Source organism: Ochlerotatus camptorhynchus, unplaced genomic scaffold (assembly GCF_037179485.1).
Source record: "Ochlerotatus camptorhynchus isolate MF236.1 unplaced genomic scaffold, CSIRO-AGI_Acam_v1.1 ptg000189l, whole genome shotgun sequence".
Classification (NCBI taxonomy): domain Eukaryota; kingdom Metazoa; phylum Arthropoda; class Insecta; order Diptera; family Culicidae; genus Ochlerotatus; species Ochlerotatus camptorhynchus.
The window spans coordinates 391,870-404,823 of NW_027040679.1; positions in this window are offsets into that span (position 1 = coordinate 391,870).

Consider the following 12,954-nt stretch of genomic DNA (forward strand, 5'->3'; position numbering starts at 1 on the left):
TCCGTCCAGAAAATCGTTAACAGAATGATAGAACAGGCAACCGATCAACCGAAATAGGGTAGAGCGCTACTTCGTCGTAATCGCCCATTTCCGTTCTATCGATCAGAAAAGATCAATAATATCAATGATTTCACCGTGAACAAATCAATAGTAGGTTTGTTCCGATGCGCTAGTTCATTAGCTACAACATAAACCCTGTTAGAGCGCATTGTATGAATATTTACGCTCATTGTTCTCAAAACAAAAGAAGCGCTCCTAGCGAATCCCCTTTTTCTACGTTTATCCGTAGGACGAAGAAAATATAATAGCGTTTCAATGCGTTAGGACGGAATTGAAACTCGTAGAACGAATTTAGAAGCAAGAAGCAGTGCTAGATTTTAGACAATATCTCGTCAGTTTGTGACTCTTTATCAAATCCAACGGTACGTATGGAAAGGTGAATAAATTTGCAAGTCATCTTTGACAGAAATATTCCATTTTTTATTTAAATTCGTTCAGAAAAGAGAGGTAAAGCGCGGGTTGTGCTTAGTAGGACGGAAATTAGATCAAAAACCCTATTCTGTACCGAAGAGACAATGTCTTTCTCTTTTACCCATCTGACATAATGTCTAATTCAACCATCCCATTTTTGCATCCCGCCAACGATGAATGCTAACCCGATCAGTTGCCGACAATTCTATCGTTCTTTCGTTCGTCACTTCGTTACCGACGTTGCCGTTTACTTTAACAGTCATCTCAACCTGTTTAACGTTTCGTTGTTTTTGTTTATCGATACGGTTGCGCGTTATCTCTTGCGATTATTTTGTGCAAGGTACACTGAACAACAATCTCGTAATTCGAATTTAACTAATACTCTCTTATGCTCATCATATATACATTAGAACCAACTTCTGCCACCACCGGATAGTGGTCCGAGCTGAGTTCCTGATACACGACAGATTGCTAAATGTTGTTGCCCATGTTGCTGATGCAGATATCGATGGTGGCTTGAGCACCGGACCTACTCAACCGGGTGGGAGTGTCCGGACTCAAGATGTTGTACTGTGCTTCCTACAGAGCGTTATTCATGATGGTGCCGTTTTGATTGCACCGACTGTTGCCCAACACAGAAAAAAATATGAATTTTACTAGTGATGTAAACATCCATCCATGCAAACATTCATGCATGTAAACTTCCTTTTCACGTAAATCAGCAACTTGTATGAAATGTTGCATACAAAGATTGCGGGTTGCATACAATTTATGGAATATCTCATTTGATGTCTCATAAATTTACGCGATCTATAACGTAAACTTGAATGATATATGACGCTCCATTTATGTGCATCATAGTAACGGAAATTTACACCACTTTTTCGAACTGTGCAGGCTTGATGTTTTGCGTTCAGGTCGCCAGCAATGATGCATTTTTCCCGCCACCGAGTCAGCTTGATGATATCTCGTCGAAGGTCCGCTGCCGACCCATCCCTGTTGTTGACTTATCAGGGGCAGTAAGACGCAATGATGGTGGTGGGGCCAAGCGATGTGCCGATTTCAACCCCGAAGGCTTCGATATTTTTGCGTTGGAAGTTCGGCAGCAGGTGGCAGTTGATGTTACGCCTCACAGCAACGGCTACTCCCCCTTCTCTTGCACTGGTTCTGTCGAGTCTCAAGAGCCAAAAGTCCAACAGGTAGATGTTGACTTCCGGCTTTAGATAGGTTTCAGTGATGATGGCAATGTCGATTTCCTTGGCGTTAAGGAAGTCAAGCAGTTGGATATGCTTGTTCTTCAGCGAACAAGCGTTCCAATTTGCAATCTTTATAATTTCACGGTCCATACTTAGTAATAAGGGACAGGGCAGCATGAAGCTGTTCAGATCGAGTCTTGCAGGTGCGCAGGATGATGATGACCTCTGCCACGAGTGTCACAAGTTCCTCCGAGATAAATGGGGTATAGTACGGACTTACCTGAAACAGCACTGGCATACGATAAACCAGGGGCAGTTGAGGGACCTGCTTGCTGTGTTGGAAAATACCCAGCGGGGGTTTAAAAGGCCTCGTTGATTGTTGAGGGGAAGCGGTGCTAGGTTCGTGACTAGTCGACGGGGTTGGATTACGGGGTACCGAGCATCAGTGTTGGTCGGGGGCGTCCGATCTAGTTGCCTGTTGTCACCTTTTGGTGAATATTAATGAATCCCGTTCGCTTGGGACACTCGCGAGTAGACGCACGGTGGCTTCCACCGCAGTTGGCACACTTTGGCTCGTTGTCATCAGCTTGACCACAGGGCGCTGTCGCGCGGGTACCTCCACACTTGTCCCAGCGTGGCATCATATGGCAATTTTTCGTGCCATGGCCGTTCATGCACTGCGTTACATCACGGTGTTGAGGTCTGTTCGACTGCCAAGAGATGATGACCTGGAACAGATCCCGGATGTTGTCCTTCATCCCGGCAAGTGTGATGGAGCCCTTGATAAAGTGGACCAGGAATAACTGGTACTAGTAGGTGTTCGGCAAGGGTCGCCAATTCATCGGATACAATGTAGACCAAGCCGCTCCAGCTCAGCCTTCACAATGGCTGCCTTGAATGGGTGAGATAAATGATAAAATCGTTTTTTGCGAAATGTAGCAAAATTGGCAGGTATTATGTGTCAAACACAAACTTCACAATATTTTCTTTTTGATTTTTTAAAATTTGTTTTTCGGCGATCTTGTTTTCCATACTGAGTACCAATGCCACCGATGCTAGGAAGGCAGTTCCTACACCTGAACCCCACCTATCGATCCATCAACTCATAAACCCGGAACCAACGGCTTTACTTCCTTTGCGAAGGAAGGCGTGATCAGAGATGTTATGCCTCAGAACATCCCGGTGGCGCTGACTGGGATAGAACCCAGGCCTTTTGGGGTTAGAGGCACTCACGTTCAACACTACATCACCGGTGTAGTGATGAAGATAATGGAGGGGCACAGTCACGTTCACTGATAAAACAAAGATCCAGCGTCCGGTTGTTTTCCTTTAAGACGTTGTTGATTTTAGTAGCGTAGCTGCACTGTAGCTGTCTATAAGTTCAGTAGCTCCAGCGTGCAGAACCGAATGTTCTAGGTCAGGATGGAGAAAACCGCTATAGAACGGGCGCCTTGCAACTCCCGGAAGATTGAAATCTCCGAGAATAATCACTTCATCCACTGCAGAAGCTTTTTCGAGAACGGTCACAACCGACTGCGCATGAGAACGTATGAGCGGATAATCGTGGGTACGATCGGGAGGGATGTATACGGCACATAGGAAAAGCATGTGATCGGTTAGTTTTATTTCAATCCAGATCTGTTCGATTTAATCCCACAGAGCGTTCTCGATCATTCTTACTTTGAGTTTGGAGTTAAGGGCGATTAACACACCTCCGCCGTGGGACGTTGCCTGTTGGTTGCATTGCGGTCGCAACGGAAGACCTGAAAATGATCAGAAAATAACTGACTAGATAAGGTGCGATCATCGAGCCATGTCTCTGTCAATGCAACAACGTCATAACAGAGGTCCGAGCTGGCTAGCAGGAATTCCTTGACACTGTAATTCATACCACCGACAGTTTGGTAATAAATCAAAATGTTACTGCTGCTGGTAGCTGAGTATGAATCATCCGACGAACGTCCGAAGCCGCTGCAATATAAGTGCACGTTAGGAAAGAGAAACTTCTGTATTCACGCTGTAAGGGAGAACAGCCCATAATGCACCCCTGGGGTAAAATGCCCACTTATAGAAAAACACCGATAACTTTTCCTCAGATGCATTTTCCGGGTAACGGTTTGTGATTGTTTTCAACTGGAGGTTTAACAAATAATTCTTGATCATAAAATCATAAAATTGACCTACTGATTCCTTAAAAAAATTGCATTTTGTGCAAAACAGGACACAGTTGTTAAAATCATCGACTGTAAATTAAGCTTTTATCATCATGTATCACAAAAAAAAATAAAAAATTTACGTTTCGTATATTTTTTAGATATTTTACTTGATGAATCACAGTTTAACATTCTATTGAGATTTTGAGACCTTATTTAGACTGCACATTGTAGTCGAAATACGTATCTGTCATGGATACCAAAATTAATTAAGTGGAATTAAATGGAAGATAACCTTTTTTGCTGTTTTATTAAGCATTCCGCTAACAACCCAATTTCATTACTTCATTATGATGGCTACCAAGCCTTTGGGGATTTTCCTTATTAGAGAGTTGTATAGATTTTTCTCCTTTAGCTTACTTAAATCTTTGGTTTTTATTAGTTAGGTAGGTTCCGATTCAACACATTGTAGTTTCATTTTTATACCTATGATCTTGACTTTTTTACCTAGGGTATGAGTACTTAAGGGGGTTAGATTTTGATAAGTTCTTTAGTGGGAATGACACTGATGAAGACTGCACATTGTAGTCGAAATACGTATCTGTCATGGATACCAAAATTAATTAAATGGAAGATAACCTTTTTTGCTGTTTTATTTAGCATTCCGCTAACAACCCAATTTCATTACTTCATTAAAGAAATAATCATTTGAAATACCGCTTCCCTTTGCATTATCTACTTGCAGGGGTTATGGTTTGTTTACCATGGGGTGCATTTTACCCCAATGTTGTGGTGCGTTTTGACCATTGTTGTCGTGCGTCTTGTCTTGTGCATATTGCATCATGAATCAGGCGTTTTGCCCCGATATCATTTTGGAAGCAATTTAAAAAATACCTTGAAAGTCATGGAAAATCATCCTTTTGTAGTTCTAAATCACTTGATCTTTGTAGAAAACATGGTAATGAACCAAACGCCATTACTTTCTTCTTGATGTTAGCTTCCATTCGCCAGCCATTGACGATTTTGCTTAAACGGTGCGTTTTGCACCATCCTACCCTACTTGGTTGATAAAGCAGGCTGGTAGTCCCCTCTCTACTTCCAACCACAGTACCGGGATGACTGAGTTTAGCGCAGGTAGCAAATGGCAGGACCGAGTCAGAGAGATGTTCACCATGCGTCCGAGGGCCGATAAACAATTTTCGGGTGCAGCTGAGTATTCAAGTTGAGAGTCGATGTTAATCTGGAATTCGGCCGGCGCCGGTGGTGTAGTGGTAAGCGTGCCTGCTTTCTAACACCCCGATGGGTCTGGGTTCAATCCCAGCCGAGGTCGGTGGGATTTTTCTGAGGCATAAAAATCTCTGGTCATGTCTTCCTTCGGAAGGGAAGTAAAGCCGTTGGTCCCGGCCCATGTGTGTTGAATGGGTGCGATATCCTACGCAGGTGTGGAAGCTGCCTTCCTGCACATTCGATTGCGTCAATGGATGGCAATCGATGTCCGTCGGTGATTGGCACTAGATTGCGGAACAGAGACCGACGTTAAATAAAGGAAAGTTAATCGTGAATTCCACGGAGTGGCTGAGGTTGTGGGAAGAATCGTCACGCAATGTATGTCCAATATTAAAAATATATTTGCCTGGGCAAGCTGTTTGGAAGACCCCTTTGCATCCATCAACCACAGGACCAAGACGACTGTGTTGAACGATGTCTACAGGCGGGATTCGGTTGAGGAGATCAAGGGCTTCCAAAAAGCTTTCCTTACGGTGCGTCTCGGATGTGAATAAGTCAGGAAAGCGTTCGTCTTATGCATAACAGGCAACATTAGACCCGAATGTTATAGTGCGATCCGGATGAAAGAACGTGTTGACGTCATTGTCATCACTCTGAACAAGAGTAGAATCCCGGTTAAACCACGCAATGGACTAGCACTGGAAATCAGGAATGCATCAGGAGCAGAATTACTATGATTGCCAGAAATTACAGGTTGGGAGACCCTCCCCCAGACTCTGACCACAGGGCCGGGATGGCTTGGACGGCAGGAAATGATTTTAGACTGATGTTGAATGATGTTTGGCTTTGGCTCGACTGGGTCGGATCGGTTGAGAGCTCCCTTGATGCCTTGCAGTGTGCATCCCGGTTGTGTTATCTTGGTGATATCCATCGGTGGGCGAGAAAGTCAGTTTAATTCAAACGAGGTTTTTTTGGAAGCCCCTGCCCAGATTTCCTGTCTTGGTAGTTGACAAACTCCCGAAAGAAAACACCATCTGGTCATGTGTTGGAACTCAGGGCAACCTCACGGTACTTTTCATCGACCCCAATTATGAATGAAATGAATCGCATAGACGTTAAATCGGCATCCTTTTTCACTAATTTCCTAACCATGATGGGTTCATCGCATGGAATGCATTCAGTTGCTAGAGCGAGAATGTCGTCTTCCGTTGCACTCGCTGCAATGCGGGAGAGAAACACCCAACATTTTTCTGACTCTGGTGGAACAGTAGCGATCGAAGCAATATTGGCAGGCAACTTGTTTGTGCCGCACGGTAGCATTGGGAAGTCGGGTGACATCAGTCCAGCAGGGCGAAACGTCCGTTGGTTGATCTTTCGCTTCAGATCAGGCCATCCAACCAATAGAGTGAAGGCTACAGGAGTAGCCGGGTCAGCGGCAGGGACAGCCTATAATTGGAATTATAAATCTGCAAAATCAAACCGAGTAATACACGCCTTTGGATCCTTTATTCATAGATATAATTTATCTTATACATTTTTTCAAAGATTAACCTTCAGTGAGCCAGTTTTTGACAATTGCTACTTGAATACAAACAAATCTTGTATTTATGTTTTCCCTGCTCAGTTGATAACTCGTAGTAAACTAAATGCCAAACATTATAAATTCACTCAATCCAATCTGACGTTTCCATCCCAAAACAGTCCACGAATAACTGAACCGTTTGAAAGTTTGTAAAAACCACGCAAGAAACACCATGTCAAAGTACGTAGAAATCACTTACCTATCGCAGCGACAGAGCGTGTGTGTGTGTATGTGTGTGTGGATGGTTACGGCGAGGAATGTAAGTACGACAAATTTTAAGGAAAAATTTAGCATTCCGTTAAGAAGAATTTAATAAATTATAGTCTTAAAGGCCGCCATATTTCGAAATGAGGACTTTGATACTGACACTCGGTGGAAGAATCTGTAAACCTACTGAAGATTAAAATAAAACACGAAAGCACTACAAAACGACTAATATTTTTGAATGATCAAAGAGATATCGAACACATATAGGTGAAGGAAAGAAAATATGAAAACTTAGATAATTTAAAACAAATTTTAGCCTTAAGCGTAGGCGTAAGATGAGAAACATAATTAAGTGAATAACGACCGTAGGACATTTCATAGCTACATCTGTGTACATTTTTTTGAAAACTATGTATAGGAATGATATTGATTGGATTAGTAAGTAAAAAGAGAGTAAATTACCACAACGTTTTATTCTTTCATAGGCGTGTCATCAGAAGTGACGCCTAGATCGACCCTTTATATTTGTTTTTGTTAAAAGCGAAATATGTAAATAATGCAAAAATGCAAATGTCCGAGTAATGCAAAATGTCAACCATTAATGTTATTTTTATCAAACCAAATAGCGAAATTTATTAAAAAAAATTAATCAAATGTTATTTTAAATGTAAATCCTACAAAAAAAAGAGATCAGAAACAAAGAAATAAATTAAGTAATTCGAAAGCGAAACGAGAAAAACAATCGTCGTCGTCGGCACCACCGTAATGAAGAATGAACTGGCAAAACAAAACCAATCATGTGGAACTCATCTCCGGTTCGTTGGCAGAATGGATAAGTGATTTGTACTCGGGCCTAGCACTCTCACCAGCTGAAGTGAATGCCGAGAAAGTCTCTACTCCTGCATGCAACGCGATACCTACCGATCTTCACTCTGCTAATGTGGTTTCCATAATGAGATTGCCGATAAGCCGGTGAGAAGTTGTATCGAGTCCTCGGGTGGAACAAGCATGAACAAGCCACCCATCCAGTAAAAATAAAATCTACATTCTACGGTATCGTGGTACATAGGCAATACCCACTGGTAAGCATGACATGTGCACGGAATAAATAACACCGTTTATCTAATGACGTGTGAATAGGTTTACCGCCTGTCAGTGCAACGTATAAAATCCTGGAGGCAAGACTGCTGAGAACGTGTGAATGGTCATGCTCGGCGGTCGTCGGAAGCTGAGGTATCCAACGGTGACCGACAGTGTGACTGCGATGATCCAAAACCGTTAGGATCAGCTTAATTAGTTTTACTTGGAAAACAAATGCTACGAAAATGGACAACGGGGAAATGACCCTGCCTCTGGCTGAAAATCTCATTTATAAAGAATATTAAAAACCGAGCAAGTTATTTTTCATCTGCTTTCTCTATGATTCACCACGAAAACCTAAGCGAATTTCTGGATATGCATCTTCACATTTATCATAAGAAGTGAGATTTTTTTGTCTCCAGATGCTGCTTCGCCTCTTAACCCTCCGTTACTCGCGCCAACTTTTGTAACACGAGTATTCGCGCGTTGTACTTTGTACAACAGTGTGAGTTTTCCATTGCCGTTTTCCAGCCGAGCTACCAATCTATATGAAACCAACGGGTATTCCTTAAAAAAACTTGTTTTTAACTAAACAAGCTAAACTTTAATCACAGTTAACCCCCAAAAAATGCGGATAATAGAGAAAATGTGAATGGAAACCGCGTAAACGTGGGATTTGACTTAATTGGTTACAACATGGAAAATCTTGAGATCCTGACCAGATAGAAAGTTGTTGTCTTGGGCAAAGTTGTTCTAGAGATCATAATCTTTTTGCTGGTCGAGAGGAGTTCAGAATTTTCTCACTACGTAGCGCTAGAATACATATGAAAGTCTCGCATGTGATATATCTCGAGATCATGACCAGATAGAAAGTTACTGCCGTCGACAAAGTTGTTGATGAGATCAAAGCCTATTTCTTGGTGCACAATAGTTCGAAATTTTCTCAATACGCGGCGCTATTATACACGTGAAATTCTCATATAAAATATCTCGAGATTCTGACCAGATAGAAAGTTACTGTTTTCGGCAAAGTTTTTCAGGAAGTCAAGATCTTTTCGTTGGTGGAGTAGTTCAGAAAATTTTCACTATGTGGCGCTAGTATATACGTGCAATTTTTGCATCTACAATAGGTCGAGATCCTGACCAGATAGAAAGTTACTGTCTTCGGCAAACTTGTTCAGGGGGTCAATTATTTTTGGCTGGTGGACAGAATTTTCTCACTACACGGCGCTAGAACACACGTGAAATTCTCATATAAAATATCTCGAGATCCTGACCAGATAGAAAGTTTCTCTCTTCGACAAAGTTGTTCAGGAGGTTAAAGCATATTGCTTGGTGCACAATAGTTCAGAATGTTCACACTACGTGGCGTTAGTATACACGTGAAATTCTCGCATGTAAAATATCTCGAGATTCTGATCAGATAGATTTGGCTAGTGGACAGTAGTTCAAAATTTTCTCACTACGTAGCGCTAGAATACACCTGAAATTCTCGTATGTGGTTTGTTTTGAGATCCTGACCAGATAGAAAGTTTCTGTCTTTGACAAAGTTGTTCAGGAGGTCAAAACCTATTACTTGGTGTACAATAGTTGAGAATTTGCTAGGCGGCGCTAGTATACACGTGAAATTTTCACATATAAAATATCACGAGATCCTGACCAAATAGAATGTTACTGTCTTCGTAAAGTTGTTCAGGTAGCCAAGGCCTTTTGGTTGGTGGACAGAAATTTAATTTTTTCACATCATTGCACTTGATATATTTCGAAACCTGCTAAACTGTCATCGGCAAAGTTGTTCAGGATATCAAAACTTTTTCAATGTTCGGCAGTCCAGAATTTTCTCCTTACGCTGCGCTAGGATAAACGTGAAATCTTCGCATATATAATATCTCGAGATCCTGAACAACTAGAAATTTACTGTATTTGGCAAAGCTGTTAAGGATATAAAGATCTTTTGGCTGATGAACAGTAGTTCAGAAATTTCTCAAAACCTGGCGGGCAATTCTCGCATATCAAATATCATAAAATAAAAATACAATTTACATCAGCGTAAGTGGGATAAGACAAATATATTCTGGATTTATTTTACTGGTGAAGATTTTCATGCAGATTTGTGGAAACATAAATTGGGGTGAGTCGTTCTACTTTTATATCTCTGATAAATTAGTGGTAACACGTATCTCAGATGGAAAACATTATCTTAAAAGATCAATATTGCTGAATCTTCTACCAAATCAATGTTCCCTTTCATTTAAGGCTAATTTCAAAATGTCTTATCGAGGGGTCTAGAACAAAAAAAATCCCTGTATATACGTGTGCACGAACAACGAGATTAACTCAGAGAGTGAGGCACTTTTGCTCAGTTGAATGGAGAAAAATTATAAAACCGTACTCTCCCGATCATAAGTTTAAGGACACGCCCTAAAAACGTAAAATTTTCGTTCTTTTTAGAACATTTTAAAGATTTTGAATGGAAATACGAAGAGGCAAATAGCTCAATATCATTTTCAAATTTTGTAAACCAAAGGTTCACCCAAAGTTACACTGAAGAATCATGATTTATTTTCTCAGAATTGACTTGGAAGAAAAAAATTGAAACTAAAAGTATTAGTAGAACCCTTATGCCATACCATTCATACCATTCAAATAACCTAAAGAGATCAAAAATTGGACGTAACATGAATAAAACACATTTGCATGTTCCCCATCCGGAAGAACTTTGCCACATGTACAACTTTGACGATGACAGTTACTTCCTGAACTTAAGCTATAGCGTATACAAATATTTCACATGCAAACTAGTGCCGCATACCGAAAATATTCTGAACTGTTTACTGTTCACCAGCAAAAAAGTTTTGATCTCCTAAACAACTTTGCCGAAGACAGCAATTTTCTAGCTGTTCGGGATCTCGAGCTGTAGCATATATGAGGATTGCACGTGTATACTAGCGCAGCGCAGTGAGAAAATTCTGAACTACTGTTCACCAGCCAAAAGACCTTGACCTCCTGAACAACTTTGCCGAAGACAGTAACATTCTATTTGGTCAGGATCTCGAGATATGTTATACGCGAAAATTTCACGTGTATACTAGTGCCGCGTAGTGAACAAAATCTGAAATATTGGGCACCAAAAATAGGCTTTAACCTCCTGAACAACTTTGTTCAACGCAGTAACTCTCTATCTGGTCAGGATCTCGAGATATATCACAGGCGAGAATTTCACATTTCACTAGTGCTACGTAGTGAGAAAATTTTGAACAACTGTCCACGAGCAGAAATGTTGTGATATACCAGCACCATGAAGTGGGAAAATTCTGAACTACTGTCCACCAGCCAAAAGACCTTGACCTCCTGATCAACTTTGTCGTAGACAAAGGCTATCTGATCAGGATCTCAAAATATAGCATTTGTGAGAAGTGTACATGTATACTAACGCCACGTGGTGAGAAAATTCTTGACTAGTGTTTAACAGCCAAAAGATCTTTATCTCCTTAACAACTTTACCGAAGACAGCAACTTTCTAGCTGATCAAGATCTCGAGCTATTGAATACGCGAGAAAGGCACGTATATACTAGCGCCGCATAGTGAGAAAATTCTGAACTATTGTCATCCAACAAAAAGATCTAGACTATTGTAGATGCAAGAGTTTCGCATGTATAGTAGTGCCGCAAAGTGAAAATACTTTGAACTACTGTCCACCTGCAAAAAAAACCTTGACCTCCTGAACAACTATGCCGAAGACAGTACCTTTCTATCGGGTTGGGAACTCGAGATATTTTAAATGAGAATTTCACGTGTATACTAGCCTCGCGTAGTGAGCAAATTCTTAATTATTAAGCGCCAAGCAATAGGCTTTAAACTCCTGAACAACTTTGTGAAAGACAGTAACTTTCTATCTGGTCAGGATCTCGAGATATATCACATGCAAGAATTTCACACGTATACTAGCGCTACGTAGTGAGAAAATTCTGAACTACTGTCCGCCAGCAACAAGGCTATGAGCTCCTGAACAACTTTGGCGGAGACAGTAACTTTCTATCTGGTCAGGATCTCGATATTTCCAAGCTGTAATCAATGAAGTCAAATCCCACGTAGTATGGTCACAGTTTACGCTGTTTCCATTTACATTTTCCCTATTATCCGCATTTTTTAGGTGTTAATATTAATCAAAGCTTGTTTAGATCAAAAAAAGTTTTTTGAGGAATACTCGTTGGTTTCAGATCGATTGGTAACTCAGCAACGAAATGGCAATGGAAAACTCATGTGTGTTGTACAAAGTACAACAGCGCGAGTAACGGAGGGTTAACCCGTAAAGTACCAGGACGAACAAATTTTTTTCAACAAACTCGTTCTCAGCAATGCCTCATCCGATTTTCATAAACTTGGATTTTTATTACTATTGTCGTAGGTACCACCCCCTTAGAACCATCATCGTACTTGGGAGATGTAAATAAGTCTGTGTTTTTTGAACTTTTTTAACCAGTTTGACCAAATGTTTAAAAAAATTACGCGAATCGGTTGTCTGGTGCAGAAAATGATATCAGATAGATGAAATATGATTAGTAAGACTGAATTTAGACTTTTTCATAACGTATGGCTACGATATTATCGGTACCCGGAGTCCCGGAAATCGATTCTGTAGGACATAGTAATATCTTAGACAAAAGTATCTTGTGGCATGTCAAATCATGTCAAATAGGTAGAATCAAGTGAATGAAGATGATTTGAGATGATTTTGGCCAGTTTGACATCGGTTGCGGCACGCGAATCTGTGAGTTCCGGTGAACGGTTTGTTGGAATTTAATTACAATGAGGTTATGATATCAAATTATGCCAAAATAACAAGCTATGATCAAAGAAATCAGGTTGTAGTGTATCTGATAAAATATGAGCACATTGGCATCGGTTCCGGGAAATCCGTGGAATCCGGTTTTATACCTCACAGTAACATTCGCGGTATAATAATCATGTTGCATATCAAATCTTATTAGCATGATAAGATAAGGTCAATAAAGATTATTTGTGGTGATTCCTTTG